The following is a 15,896-nucleotide window of genomic DNA, read 5'->3' as shown; positions in this document are numbered from 1 at the left end:
TATAAATTAAACTGTGGAATTACTGCTAACTGTTGGAATAAATTAGGGCGCCTTTGCGTCTGTAAACACTGTCTGACTGTGTAATTACACTCCCACTCCTGCTGAGACGCCAAAGACGGGGAGGATAAGGGAAAGGCACAGGGATGGAGCGACACTGAAAGCGGAGCATCACAGGGGTCAGATGTTAGAGTGAGACCTTGATGGGAGGTGGACTTTAGTGCAGATTAGAGGAAAAAAAGAAGAGCAAAATGATGCAAACCATTCGGTTTAGCTGAAGCTTTGCAGCTGGAGGCCAGACGATAATGTTAAAGCTCACATCTGAACTAGATCCCTCCCAATTCTTTGGTTTAATTTAACATAATGGCCTCTCTTGAAAACCACAAATTAGTTATGCCAGCTGACAATAAAAACAAAAAGGGGTTTGGGATGCAGGCCTGTCAGGGTTTGTCTGGGCTGCATCATACATGGGCGTGTTACGATTCATTTTAACAACTATTTGAATCATATCATAATTTGTGGTTGCTGGTTCCATTCAGTTTCATTAATTTCCATTCAATTTGGTTCAGTTTGAAATATTCATAAACCCAAAATCCATCCAGGACATCTTTAGCCAAAACCTCAACCGGTGTGATTAAGAGATAAATACCTGAATGCTGAACAGTGCAGGTGAAGTTTTCCACATTCTTTTGATTTCTTCAAGATAATCAGGAGTAAATGAAATGTGTCTAAACAAACAAGTAAACAAGAATGGATGCCAAATTTGAGTTTCCTAAAGTTCTGCCCATTGTTATTTTTCCACATTAAACAATCCAAAGGGAACATTATCAGAACATTCTAGCACACTGTGTGGTCACATGTCTTTGCTAAATTCAAAGTATTTCCACTCATTGGACTGGAATGATGGTTGATCAGTTTTTGCTGTCATCACATGTGTGTTGTCCGTTGTGATGCACTTGGTTGTTTTTACGTTATTGTAAAATAAACGTACTATGTCTCAATCCAAATGGTATTTTCCAAAATCGATTTGATTATCGATTTATTTCATTTTGAAATGATTTTTTAATGATATAGCTTCATTCAATTAAAGCCCCACTCCAAGGAAAACTATGTTTTTAACATTTTCTGATGGTAATTTTCTGATGGAGGACATTTAAAGACAATTAAGCTTAAAATTGTGTTTCTGCATTTTTCTTTATTTGAACTGTTGTTTATCAGGAGCAGACAAAGAAATGTTGTTGGAGAAAGCCTGTTGCAGAGATGTAGGTGCTACAATCAGCTCCCTGCTTCAATTCATTCTGATGCATCCCCTTGTAGACGACTACATCCATGACTTTGTTTTCCTTGTCTGAGCTTGTATCTGGATCTAAACTGTACAGCTGGATAGCTCTAATATGGCTCACCATTTTTGTTGCACTGGTAAAGTTAGTTCGTGGTTGCAAGGGCCTGTAAGCTAGTGGGAGAGAGTGTAAACACTTGGATGATGGGAAGTGGGGAGAACAATACTCAGAGGTAAATTTCTGATGAACTCCATTCCACTCTGCAGAAACAATGTCCTATAGAAAATCACACAGTTTTTGTGAAATTTTGACCAAAAACAACATAATCATGATTAATAGTCCACTGGGAACGCAGTGGGTGTGGGACTTTGACAACTTGCCTCAGACAGATCGATTTGGTTGGATCTAGGAATCGAAATCGATTTATTGATTAAGTCTATTAATGGTTACGCCCAGATCAGAGCAACGATCAACACGTGGAAACGAGCAATCTTCTGCAAAAACATTGGCTTTTCACTCTCCAACTTCATCTAATGTATCTTGGATGCATCACAGGAATGAAATCACTGACATGACAGAGGAGCATAGCTGTGATGTTTCCATTTTCAATGCACTTTTTATTATTTCTTTAGAAAAGATCAGGTCAGGAGATGAGATGCAGGCCGGTTTGGTGCAGGTAAAAGGCCTCTGCGTGCTTCAGAGAGTTCTCTCTTTGAGAAACATGGGAATATGCCACCGTGACATTGATGCATGAAGGCAAAGAAAACTACAAGGACCTGCATTTTTCATTTCCAAGGTCCTCCTCCTGATGTGATACGCTGGTGCTCTGCATTGTAATTACAGGAACCACTGATTTTTGCTAACAGGCTGAATTTTCTGGGCGAATCACACGCTTGGTGGATGATTGAGGCTCAAACGGCACATTCTGAGCAGATCCACAGGTTCTAGCTGGGAGAAGAGACACCTACAGTTGCTTAGGTCCATATGGAATTGAAAAGTATTGGTTTTAGACACACAGACAGGAATGTAAGCAGTTGGTTTGAGCTCAGACTCCCAAAGCTCTGGGCCCCACAGGACCAGATTCCTCCCAAAGAGGTGGTGCGCAGATCTCAGGGGACTTTCACTGAAATGAGGAGAGAGAAAACACTTTGATTGGACAGAAGCTGCCAGTCATAAATCTCTAATCAGAGAGGAGCTCATCAGGATCATCTGATCTGAAAGAAAGTGAAGGAAAACTGATCATAGGGAGAGAGAAACCCTCTTCTAATTTCCCCATCTGTCCTTTTTTATTTATTTTTTTGTTCCATCCAGCGCGTTCACTGCGCACAGGCGCATTTTCCAGGGATGCACGGGTGAGCGCGCACGGGTCGGTCCGGTAGACTAATTACCATAATAAGCAGCATAAGTTCGCCGAGGCGGCGAGTCGGGGACGTTTGTTTGTCCGTGATACTTAGCGCGCAGGCAGTGCCGCAGCGGCGGGGACGGAGCCGGGCGGAGGGAGAGGCGCAGACAGACGGAGGAGCTTCCCGATCTCAGCCAGCCGCGCATCCTCCCGCAGAACTGAGGGTCAGCGTATGGGAATACAGCGGGGCGACATCACACCTGGCTCTGAAGGATACCCCCACATCCGAGGCGTCGGAGGAGAAGCAGCATCCGGTACGTGCGCGCTGATTGATGGAAGACGCATTCCATCCTCCGAGGTGACAAATGAGAACCAGGAAAAAAAAAATGTTAGGGTTTTTTTTTGTGTGTCGCAGCTCAACAGACCCGCTATTTGAGCCTCATGTCATCGTCCTCTTTCTCCTTTGTGGCAAGGTTTAGAAAACAATTAGGTCTGTCCGTGTCCGTCTGCCTGTCTGTCTGTGGCACAATGATCGGCTCAACGCGCTCGGCTGACTGAGGATGAGCTTTGGCTCCATATCTGCTTCACAGATGGAAGCGGAGGCCAAATCCAAACAAAAGGTAAAATGATCATGGAGATCCACATGCAAAAAGACACCCAGCTCCATCCTGAAGCCGTTAAACTCGCATTTTCTGTCACAATATTTCCCATTTGCCCTTAATATCCGAATATCTCTGTGTCAATGTGGTGAAATAGAGCAGACTGAGCCTCAGTTTCACCCTGAGGGGGGAAACTACACTGTAAAGTTGTTCTGAAAGCCCCATCCTGCTAAATTTCCATTTACTTATCCGATAAAGACTTGTGGACAGAATTACTGCTGGCATTAGAGCTGCTGCAGCACCCCCACCATTTATGCCCATTAAATTGTCATTAAGGTGGTAAAACAGCTGAAATCTGCTCAACATGCACACAGAAAAAAGGAGAATGAGCGAAGCTGCTGACAGAGCAGTCACCAACCTGCTGGTCTGAGCTGCAGAAAATACGGAAATATTCATGCGGACAGAAGAAATACATCTCCTTTTGACGTGTGCTCAAGTGTGCAGCTCTTTGCAAAAACCAAAATGCAAACATTAGTTTATGAGTGTGGAAGGATTTGATGGTGATTGGTGGCAGGAAGGGGAAGTGGAAGAAAGCAGATCCCCAAACATCTCCTGCAGGAATTTCTGGAATATGCAGTGTGCAACAAATCCAGGTGATGAGGCTCGACCTGTCCTCACAGCTCTCAGGCGACAGACAAACAGATGGCATCTCAAAAGGAATTCATCTCATGAGTGCTGGAAGTGGGATCCTTGCATCGGCTGCCCTCTGACTCGTTGGCAGCGAGGCCTGCGTCTGGCACTGACTGTGGCAGTGGTGTGTTAAATGAAAGCTCAGGCTTATGACTTCCTCTCACCTTAAAAGAAAAAAAAAAATCTGTGTGGCTGTGATGTGCCTCAGACTTGTAGAACTCATTAGCATTTCTTCATCATACATCAGTAGATGAAAGCAATTGAGATTTGCAATTTCATGAGCAGCTTGGGCACAATGTAGCCTCTTCCAAAGCTATTAGATGTGCAGAAATTGTTATTGAATGGGCAAAGCTCTTATTCATCTGTGTATGGAAGAGGCGGAATATATTGTGTTGCAAAGTCTTTATAGTGTTTGAGTTTTTGGGAGACGAGTGTTTATTTTGGTTTAACCGCTGGCACAAACTGCTACTTTTATTTTATTCTAATAACACAGGACTGTTTTGTTTAAAAAACTGGACGTTTCTGTCAATTATGCTGCAACTGTTTCTATGGCTGCAGGGTTGAGCTGCCATCCTAGTTTTTTTTCTCATAACGTTAAAGGGAAAAGGTTTCAAAACAGCATTTAGAGGCAGATGATTGCCGTCTTTTAGCAAGCAGCAGTGCAATATGCAGGATAACGTGTACTGAGCCTTTCTTAATTGCATTTGGCCTTCAGGCTTGCTCTCTGTAATGACCGACTCTCTGTAAGACTTGGCAACCTGCAGCAGATCAGTTGCTTGTGTTGTTGCAGCCCGTGATAAGCCTGTCTTAAATCATAAATGCTTGTTTCAGCCAGCTGTGGATGTGAGGCTGCAGCACAGACTGATGTTTGATTATTCATGTTAGTCCTTTTTGACTGCTTATCATTTCATCCAGTACCAACAAAAACACAAGAGGACAATTGGAAAACGGGAAGATTTTAAAGACCCACTCCAATGATAATGCTGTTTTTGGTATTTTCAACATGGTCTTGTAGCATCTTTCTGACATAAAAACAGAAAATTAAGCTTAAAATTGCATTTCTGAGTATTTCTTTATTTAAATTATCGTGAATCAGAAGCATACAAATAAATGCTGCTGGAAAAAGCTCGTGGATATGACATAGAAGCCACAAATGGAAGCTCCTTGCTCCAATCCATTCTGATGCATCCACTTTTTAGATCCACGTATGTCTTTGTTTTGCTCGTCTGAGCTTAAAACTGTACAGCTGGATAGTTCCAATATGGCTCACCATTTTTTTGCACCACTAATATTAGTTTGGGATTTTGAGGGACTGTAAGTCGACTGGAGAGTGTGTAAACAGATGGAAGACAGAATGTGGGGGAAGATATACTCCACATCAACAGTACCACCCACAACTTGGAGGCAAAAGAACTACTGCCGCTCTGCAGAAATTATGTCCAAGAAAATAACACACGTCTTTTGATTTTGACTAAAAATATCATAATCATAATTAAAAGACCACCAGGAATGCTTTGAAAATAGATCAAGAGATGATCAGAGTGGGACTTTAGAGCCTTATGGCGAGGAAAGATATTGGCTCCAGAATCAACCATCATTTGTGTTGATTGGTTTTTCCATTGTCAAGTATTGTCATGTGTTGCTGCAGGGCCCCCCTACAAACCCCGTTACAGCTCGGTCATGAACTGTGGGGCTTCCTGCTCACTGCAGGAAAATGTCAACCTCCTGCCCATAAAACATAACAACATTCCCATTATATTCATGACGACACAGTTATTACAGGAATGAGAGGTTTCCTGACACCCAGCATTACTGTTAGGATTCAAAAATTGATGGTTTGCAGTGTCTGTAGTGGGCAGTAGGTGGAAACCTGTCAGAGCAGATGGGAGGTGCACTAAGAACAGGATTACAGCAGCTCATAAAGATGACTTGAGACTGATCTTTGCAGCAAAGCAGCTATTCTCTGCATTGATGATGCTAATTACAGGATAAGTCACTTCAAGCGTCCTGTATTGTCACTGCAGTGGTGTTCTACTAAAAAAACACAATAAGAGTAAGTATGAGCGCATGTTTTAAAGACAGATTTAGGAACAGTTAACCAATACAGTAACCTTAAAACAAAATAAAGCTTTAATTTTTTTAGGCTAAAAATCCAAGTCCTATATTCTTATTTGAACATGTAGATGTGATGCGTTTATGGTGCACACATAGTGGGTGAGAGCGACAGCAGAGCAGCTGATTTAGCTCCTAGAACTGGAGCTACTTTGACTGTGAAGTTGGTTAAGATCAAAGAAACTAGAATATACAGTACAAACATGCAGAACAATTTCTGCAGCATCCTATGGTGGTTTATTTGGGGACATTTTTGCATCCATGTTTGTTTTTATGGTTTGAAACAAACACAGACAAAGGTCAAGAAATCAGAACAAATTCTAGATGCAGCACTGTGCCTTTCCCACTATGAGGCACATTCAAAAGCCTTAATTCTTTTTTTCCGAAACCAACAGAGCGCCTTAATTATGGTGGTTTTGTAAACACGCTAATGCGGCTAAAGTGTAGCAGTGTCGGGCTTTGTTTTAATACGTGTTACTAACAAGGTTGGGAGTTAGCGTAGTCACAGTAACGTTTGTTTTAGTGGTATTAGTCTGTTTTTTTATGTGATGCAAACAAGGTTGGAAGTTATGGGTAATGCTGCTAACTCTTTAACGTAGCTAACATGTAGCGGATTACAAACAAGTTCTAGAGTTAGTGTGAAAGCCGTTTTAAAAAGTCTGATAAATTTATCTCTGACTCTTTTGTCTCACTTAATGTGCCTTATTGACGGTGCAGCGGATGTATGGCATAAGTTTGAAAATTGCGGAAAACACATTAAGTTTGAAGCCACAAACAAATAAGGAGTTTCTACAAAACAGTTTAAACTATTGGATCTGAGGTACAGAATACGGAGTAGCAGTTTATTCAGAAATTCTTGTCATTGTCTTAGATAGAAGAAAGCGGTGGGAGTTCATTTAAGATTCACCTCTGAGTTGTGGGCGGACCTTTGGCGCAGGCTTCCCCTCCTGTTTCCACTGTTGTTGAGAGCTCTTTGTTTACAGAACCTTCCGCTACCTTACAGCCCCTGACTCCTCCAACCTAAGATTACAAGTGCAACAAAAATGAGGAACAATGTGGCAAAACAGTTTGGAGCCAGATGCCAACTCAGATGCCAACTCAGACAAGAAGAACAAAGACGTACATGGATCGAGTCACCCACAGTTGCATGCATCAGAATGGAGCGGAGCAGGGAGCCCACCAAAGAAGCTATATATATATATATAAATCATCCATTTTCATTGGAACAAATCTATAAGCATCCTCTTCAGATGAATTGAAGACTCTATTTTTCAATTGACCCCAAACAAAATCAGCATTTTTAATTTGTCCAACTCCCACTTCAAGTCATATTTCTTTCCTTTGGATTACCAGGCATGAATGGTGCTTGTTTTTAAAAAAATGTTTCTTATTAAGACTGGAATGCTGTTGCAGGCAGAATGTAATATATGTTAACGTATATAAAGAAAAACCTTTTAACTCAATTAAGAGAGCACTAGTAGCTCATTTAAAACAGGTACATTTGTGCAGATTTGATGTTTAGCTCACAGTGGCATATTTTCAAAAGAATTTATTAAGTTTATTGAACATAAAAGGCCATATGTGAAGAAAAAATATATTCTAAACATGAATTGACAGCCCGCAAAAACAGAAAAAAAGTTGTACATTTGTTATTTTGTTCTATTGTTCTTTTTCACTACAGAGGCCTTCATCATTTATTTGTATTTTGTTCCTTTCTACAGCGATACATCCCAGTGTGAGAAGCATTTTCTCAGCCTCACAGAAGTATTTTATTTCTATTTCTGCTAGCATCGCCTGCTTTGCTTTCCTATTTCCCCTCTGTAATGAAAGCCGGAGTGGAGCTGCGTGTCTTTTGAGGCAGCGGGAAGGGAGGCAGAGCTGCAGCGGTTCTGGACTTGCTGGCGTTTGCTGCTAGTTCCCCGTGTCTGTGGAAATGACCCACATCAGTTATTGTGCATTTGCAGGGTAAACAGCTGCTGAACTGAAGCTTTTTTTTATGTCTGCAGAAAAATGGCGGTCTGTCATCTGTGCTTTAGTGACCTGGCATCTGCAATCTCCATATTCTAGTGTTTGGCCCCGCACGCCACTTTAAATGGACTCGTATTCATGCTGTAAACTCTTTAGTTGTGCCGTTAAACCATATGAATCTAATTTACATGGACACAATGGCATCATTTGTCTGACCTTTGAGCATCTATTAGCATATTTCATTAGAGAAGAGTTGGTAATCCTGTCTTTCTCAGATTTATCCAGACATTTATTGTAAACTTCCTGCCATCTTGTGCAGCAGACTTCTGAGTTTTATGACGTCTATTTATTTGGCGGAGCAAGAATGAAGGCATCAGAGCTTCTTCCCCCAACCAAACCTTTCCAAGTCAAATAAACGGCCAAAGGAGCCACCACAGTTTCCATCTGTTGTCTAACTGTTGCTACTGATCAAATATGAATTTGTAATGAGTCATTATGGTAAAATAAACTGTTGCACACAGCATTTTTCTAGATTAGTATTTTTCTGGTGCTTTGGTAAAATTCAAGTACGGTAGTTAAACGGCCACCTGTGTAGCATTTACGAACCCAACTTTCTAAAGTTGGGCATTGTAAACATGTAAATAATGGCTAAATTGTTAAAGCTAAAATACATTTGACGTTTTTCTTTGTCGGCTCAAAATCATGGGGATTTTTCTAATTTTGGGGTTTGTATTAGGACTTGGTGCAGGAGACGAGGTTTGTGACAAAAATTTATTTTATTAAATAACAACATAAATAAACAAACAAACACTTAAAATATTAAAAAATAAAACCTGCAAGTAATTAATTTCAAACGTGGAAGTTAAAATCAGATTAAACCCGAAAACAAGCCCAACCAAACCTGTACTGAAAACCAGACTGTGGGTTTAACCATAACAAAGCAGGGGTTGACATAGCCCAGAAATTTGCACTGGCCCACAGGGCCACTAGGTTTTGAAAGTTACTGGCCCTGCCTGAAAGTTACTGGCCCGACACTGCACACAGCTCCGCAGTTGCTTGCAACTTTAGGGGGGTCCGGGGGCATGCCCCCCCGGAAAATTTTAATATGGGGAAATTTGGTGCATTCTGGTGACATCTAGCACTTATTTATACACTTTTCAATTACTGAAAATAGAGCATATCAAACTTAAATCTGCTCTAGTCTGTTTCAGATGTTTTGAAGAGAGCACTGCAGTGAAGTAGTTAACACTAGTTAAGAAGTTTTCATGCTGCCCAGGGCTCCAGACTAACTTTTTTCACTAGGAGCACAGTGGCCCCCAACTGAAAATTTTAGGGGCACAACCAGAAAATTTAGGGGCGCATACCGTAAATCAACATGCTAACCAAATTTACTAATTTCCACTGTATTACTATTAATAAATACTTTAATAATAGATGCAAAAATTACAATGTGCCGTTTGAAATTCAGTGTCACATTTTATTCTGCACTTTTGAAAATGCAACAAGGTAAACTGACAAAAGCATCGCTGTCACGATACAACGATACAAGCGGCGTTGTATCGGAGATTTTATTTTTAGGCCATATCGCCCAGCCCTACTTTAGTTACTTAATTAAATTAAATAATTGAAAAATTAAATAAAATTAAATTACTGAGATCATTCAGCTAACTAGAAATACTTACTGCTTACAGTGTTGTAAAGAAAAAGAAAATTAAGTAGTTTGACATTATACTCCATTTGACTCTGAGATTCAGGTATTTGGAGTTGCCTTTGATTCTTTGACATTCAGCTTAAAGCTTAGTGCATACAGTTTCATCTTCAATGTATTCATTAAATATCTTGCTGTCCATAGCACTAATTCCACCCGTCACTCCATCTAACATATTCCTATCTATTCCTGCCATGTCTTCCACATCTCTGACATGCTTCAGTCTCTCTTCAGTGACGGTGTTGGATTTATGATCATCGCGGTGAAAAACCACCAGGGGGCGCGCGCTGATATGTGTGTCAGTTTAAATATATCTGCATAAAATGTAATAATAACCCACTGGCTTGTTCCTTCGTTCTTGCTGTTTAACATTGTTTAGTATTGAATTGTTACATTCAATAAAGTTTGAAAAAAAAATGAGTGAGCGCGTGCCGCGTGGTGCTCGGCAGCGACAGCCGCGCGCGCAGGTGGGAGAGGAGGAGAAGAGTGATAAAAGGTTTCCCATAGAAACCCTTGAAGTCTGAACACAGGACTAGCAGAAAAAGTGAATTATAAAGACGAGGTAAATCTACACGTTTTCGCAAAATATACTTTATTGAAAAAGGTGAAAAATGTATTAACCGTTAGATATTTTAGTGGCCCGAGCGGACAAGTAAAAAATAAAGTCTTGTGGTCCGTACTGCTTGAAAAACAGGACCGGGCCAGCGGACAAATGGCTATGTCGAGCCCTGCAAAGCAGCTGTGGTGACTGAAAACTGTCATGTGACTTGATGGTCTTTTCAGAAGAACTTAAAGAAACTTAAACAAATCATTTAAAATGAAAGAATAGAGGAATCAACCCTCAAACCCGTTTTAGTTTTACCGGTAATCAACGTTGTAGCCAAAATAAGAATCGCAGGCATTTATAAGTTACTTATGGGCCCTTCTTTATTTATAATTTCCTGCCAGGCCATTGAAACACTGCTGTTTTTAGTTTTTGAATTGCACATTGTTTTCCTAATGTATATTTTTACTCTACTTTTTTATTTATAACCTATATTTATTGAAAGTACAAATGTTCTAATGTCTAAAGATGACACAAACTCAAACATAACATACCATACCATACCATACCATACCATACCATACCATACCATACCATACCATACCATACCATACCATACCATACCATACCATCTTTATTTATAGAGTACTTAAATTGCCATTGCAGACATGAACTTCTGTACAGTTATGTAAGCAGAAAGACAAAAGAATATAAAAGCAATAAATACAAATTATTAGGATGTACATGGAATGATTCAGTTCATGCTCCTTGCTATACAGATGTTACACAATCAATAAAGTAGAACATTTTACTATGCAATGGAATAAAGGAAAGAAAAGCGTCTTACTGTGTGTTCAAAACCAAGTTAAAAAGTGTTTTTTTAAAGAAGACTTAAAAACAAGTCGTGGACGATAAAGTGGACGATCGTTCCAACCTTTTGGAGCTACAGCTTTACTTGATGGGGTTTGTAATGAAAGAGCTAAGATGGTTTTTGTGACTCTTCAGGCCTTTTTGGCTGTCTCTTCATGCTGCCATGTTGCTTCTTGTGTGGTTGCTTTGTATGAGCTTTTGCTTCTGTACCACTGAACATAACAACACTGTGCTTACATGCATGGCCGCCTGCGTGCCCCATACAGGTTTACCCATGTTTCACCCGCAGACAGCCCGTATCCACCCGTAAGGGCAGTTATGACTAAGGCTTTATTTCTTACCTCGTAAATCTCATTAAAAAACGTACATGTTTTATAGAGAGTAGCAGAAGGTAAAAAAACAGTGATATAGAATACAAGCAAAAAATAACCACAATTCTTAAAACTGGGCGCGATTCCATGTCAGTTTGACAAATTAATAGATTAATTTGACTAATTGTTGCTGGTCTAAAACTGAGTGTAGTAATAATGTACATTACCGCAATTACTCAGAACAGTTTTGTCTGTTTGAGGAGGTCAGAAGGCTGTTGTTTGGAGACCAATGATGGTATTAGAGCTTGCTGGCTCAACGCTTCCAGCTCAATTGTTAACGCATGATTGTCTAGTTCCAGTCTCACATGGGGGTTGTTTGGACAGAATCCTCTCTAAGACAACTGAATATAAATCTATGATTGTTTCTGTTCCAGTCTTAAAGAGTGTATGACCCCTGACATGAGGGAAAGGAGTGTCTTAGTTACTGCTATAGACCTGTTCTTTCAATTTGGTAGTAATTAGCTTTTAAGCATATCTGCATTCAGATCGTCCATTTACAGCCACATAGGACTCTTTGTTCTCATTATGCACCTTGTAGATGTGAGGGCCACGTGACCTGGGGAACATAACCACTGCGCCATGTGTTGCAGCGACATTTCCTGAACCTTTGCCATTCAAAACTGCCGTTTAATGTTCCAGTCTGAGCTATTTACTGCATTTCAGACCAAACCCTTTTTAGAGCTTTGTAAGGGTTAGGAGGACTGAGGCGCAACTGGAAGGAAACCAAACCTTCAAGGCGTCTTTCCTCAGGTTGCATTCGTGAACATATGCACGTGTGCTCAGGGTAAAAAAAAAAAAAATGGCTGCAATTTGACTTTTTTTTCTTTTGCAAAATCAGCAACTCTCAGGACTGCTTAGAAGGCAGTAGTTAATAAACCGTGGTGTGCTGTTACATTGAACCTTTATGTTATAGAATTCATTGCAGATTTTCATTTATCAAAAGAAAAAAAAAGCCAACCATGTTCAGAGCACGACATATTTTACCAAGACAAGATGAATAGCCATGCAACCCATTGGTAGATTGCCAGAATAGCAGTTGCAGCCAGGTGGTCCCCCCAAATACATTGATAATAAATACATTTCCTTTTTTTCTTGGATTATTAGAGTCGAGGCTTTTTGTCAACAGAAAACTAAGAGCAGCAAACCTAAAACAGAAAGATATAAATGCCATATGCTCAATTTTTTGTTCGTACTGTTTATTTAAATCATGTCATACCTTGCACTGAACGTCTTTCTAAGCTCTCGCAGCCCCAATATGAACAGCCATCTGGAGGGCAGATTAAAATCGATGTTATTTTTCCAGCCAGAAAGCTCCGGTTTTTCATTTTCATTTCTAAAAAGGTTATGACATGGCTTTTTAATGGCTCCCAAATAATCTAAATCTCATACACCTTCACACCGTTTTTGCTTTTGGACTGGTTCAAAAACCTCCTGTTTATTGTAAACAGATCACTTTTGCTTTTTCGTGTCTTCTTCTGTCTGACACGAGGATTTTGGGATGAAGTCCTGCCAGTGTTGAGGCCCCAATGAAACCTCTCAGTGTGTAAAGGTGGGGCACACAGTTTCTTTGTCATTTAGAGTGTTGCTGATGGAAAAAGGGAGCAAAAAGTACAAAGAAACTGGATCAATCAACTGAAACAGTCTCTTTTGCTCCTCCAGGTGACATTTTTAACTATGGCTTTTTCTCTGGGACATTACTATAATGTGGGCTTTGTTTATGTTTGCAGTCCAACTGCTCGTTAAATTTCTAATCAGCCAATTACGTGGCAGCAATTCAGTGCATTTAGGCGTGTAGACATGGTCCAGAGGATTTGCTGCAGTTCAAACCGAGCATCGGAATGAAGAAGAACGTTGACTCAAGTGTCTTTGAAGGAAGCATGGTTGTTGGTGCTGCACAGGCTGAGTATTTAAGAAACTGTTCATCTACTGGGATTTTCACCCACAACCATTTCTAGGGTTTACAGAGAATGGTCTGAAAAAGAGAAAATATCCAGTGAGCAGCAGTTCTGTGGGTGGAAATGCCTTGTTGATTCCAGAGGTCAGCAGAAACCACACCAGGTGCCAAGTCTGTCACCTAAGAACAGGACACTAAGGCTACAATTCACATAGACTCACTAAATTTGGACAATAAAAGATTGGAAAAACGTTGCCTGGTCTGATGAGTCTCCGTTTCTACTGTTACATTTAGATGGTGGGGTCAGATTTTGGCATCAACAACATGGAAGTATGGATCCATCCTGCCTCGTATCAACGGTTCAGGCTGGTGGTGGTGGTATAATGGTGTGGGGGATAATTTTTTGTCACAGTTTTGGCCCCTTTATACCAATTGAGCATGGTTCCAATGGCACAGCCTACGTGAGTGTTGTTGCTGATCACGTCCATCCCTTTATCACCACAGTTTACCATCTTCTGAAGGTTACTTCCAGCAGAATAAAGCTCCATGTCATACAGTTGGAATAATCTCAAATTGTTTTCTTGAACATGACAAGGAGTTCACTGGACTCAAATGGCCTCCATAGTCGCCATATCTCAACCCAATAGAGCAACTTTGGGATGTGGTGGAACTGGAGATTGGCATCATGGATGTGCAGCCGTAAAATCTGCAGCAACTGCGTGATGCTCTCATGTCAATATGGACCAAACTCAATGAGGAAGGTTTCAAGTACTTTGTTGAAGCTCTGCCACAAAGGATTAAGGCAATTCTGAAGGCAAAAGGAGGTCCAACCAAATACTAGCAAGGTGTGGCTAATAAAGCGACCGACGGGTGTATGTTTGCACATTAACCCTTGTGCTGTCTTACATGACCCCACCCTTGCATTGACGTGTTCTCCCTACCATGACAAATGTGGATAAAGCTAGAAAGATTTCATGTAATCCATGGACACCAGTGAAGATCACAAATCATTGAAGAAAAAAGGTTCAGTGGACTGTCTAGTGGGTCTATATGACCCTAATGCCAGTGGTAAAGTGCCTAGGATAGCACAAGGGTTACAAACACAGATGCAAAATTAGGTGGTTTTTCAGCAGTCTCCAAGTCACTTAACACATTTAATGACTAAAAGTGCAGGTTTGTGGGAAATCTAGCTTTATTCTAAAATTATGAAGTACCACTGGCAAACACAGCCTTTACAGATGTCTATATCTAATGTGTGCTTTAACGGCTTTCTATGACAGGCTTGGTGCTTTCATAATCAGATCTTTCACAATAAACAGCTGTTAATTAAGATTTTTATCTTTAAACAAATTTTTAAATAGTTAAATTAATGTCAGAAAACATGAAAATCCTGATGTCTTCTTGAAGAACTGAGGTTTTTGTATGGATAACCCACTGGACTTTATAAAAAATCAACATAAATAATGCAAAATATTAGGCTTATTAATGAATGTTTGCGAAAAACATGATTGAGGAATTTGATAACCTATGAGGAACACATATATACAGTATTCGGCTATTGGCTAGTAAATATTATTACATGTTTGAAATGAGCAATGCAATAAAAGGTTATTTTCTGATATGCAGTGAACAGAAGGGAAATAGGAGGAAAGGATTGGCAAAAGGACTCCGGTGATTGACAGTTTTCACTAACAGCTAGTCCTGTGGCACATCAGAGTGAGCCCATCAGATTATGGACTTTGGTAAATTCACTGTGTAAAAGAGGCATTGAGGCTGAAGCTGACTCAAAGCCAGCGCAGGTGTGAAAATGAGAAATCGACAATTTAATGATATCACTGAGAAGCTCAGAGAGAGCCTGCTGCCCACCCCTGCTATGCTTCAACCTAGACGTGCAGTGTGTGGAGTGCATATCACTTTCTGATTACATCAGCTCTAATTCTGATAAAACCATTTAGTTTGGCGTGAGGCTAAAGAGGGCTTCCAGTACAAAATTGAGTCCATTTGAATATTTCATCTAAAAAAAACCCAGCAAAGGTTTCAGTCTTCAAAACAGCTGGAGTTTGAAAGCGAGGTTAGCCGAAGCACCCATGCAGAGTGACCAGTTCCTCCACAGATGAAAGCTCCGTGCAGATGAAAGCGGGGCGAGGACGCGGGGTCATCTGTGCACCAACAGAGCACAATATATGGCTTTACTTGCAGTACAAGTGACATCCGAGAGCAAGAGTTGAATACAGAACAGAAATACAGTGTAGTTGGGGAAACAGACAACAGTCGCTCGTAGCTGTGCAAGAATGGTGAGCCGGACGAAGATCCCAATTTGTCTGGCTCAAAGGAGCATGTGTTGTTTGCCTGCAGCTGGAATATTTACTCTTTCATATCATCTTTATTGATACGCCCAAAAATTTTTCATACCCAGTCATAGCTTTTCTTTTTAAGAAACAGGAGAGACATAGGGAAGATCTATACACAAAACACAGAAAAGTTAAGAGCACCTTCTAAAAAAGCTTTTGACTCCAAAGTC

The 15,896-nt window shown here is 40.5% G+C and overlaps 1 protein-coding gene across 2 annotated transcripts in view; it reads left to right on the top strand.

The window, feature by feature from the left end:
* Window positions 1-2,042: 2,042 nt before the first annotated feature.
* flrt1a (fibronectin leucine rich transmembrane protein 1a) overlaps window positions 2,043-15,896 on the top strand; it is a 69,993-nt gene continuing 56,139 nt past the window's right edge. Inside the window, exon 1 of one of the 2 annotated variants that reach the window (XM_011483713.4) lies at window positions 2,043-2,933. The gene's annotated coding sequence lies outside the window, so the exon portion shown is untranslated. Of the gene's footprint in view, window positions 3,240-15,896 lie in introns of both variants that reach the window. The other variant, XM_078931314.1, reaches the window with a different exon arrangement.

The sequence above is a fragment of the Oryzias latipes genome, chromosome 14 (genome assembly GCF_053564925.1).
Source record: "Oryzias latipes strain Hd-rR chromosome 14, Olatipes_Hd-rR_3.1".
NCBI classification, from domain to species: Eukaryota; Metazoa; Chordata; class Actinopteri; order Beloniformes; family Adrianichthyidae; genus Oryzias; species Oryzias latipes.
This window is presented reverse-complemented; position numbering and strand designations above follow the sequence as displayed.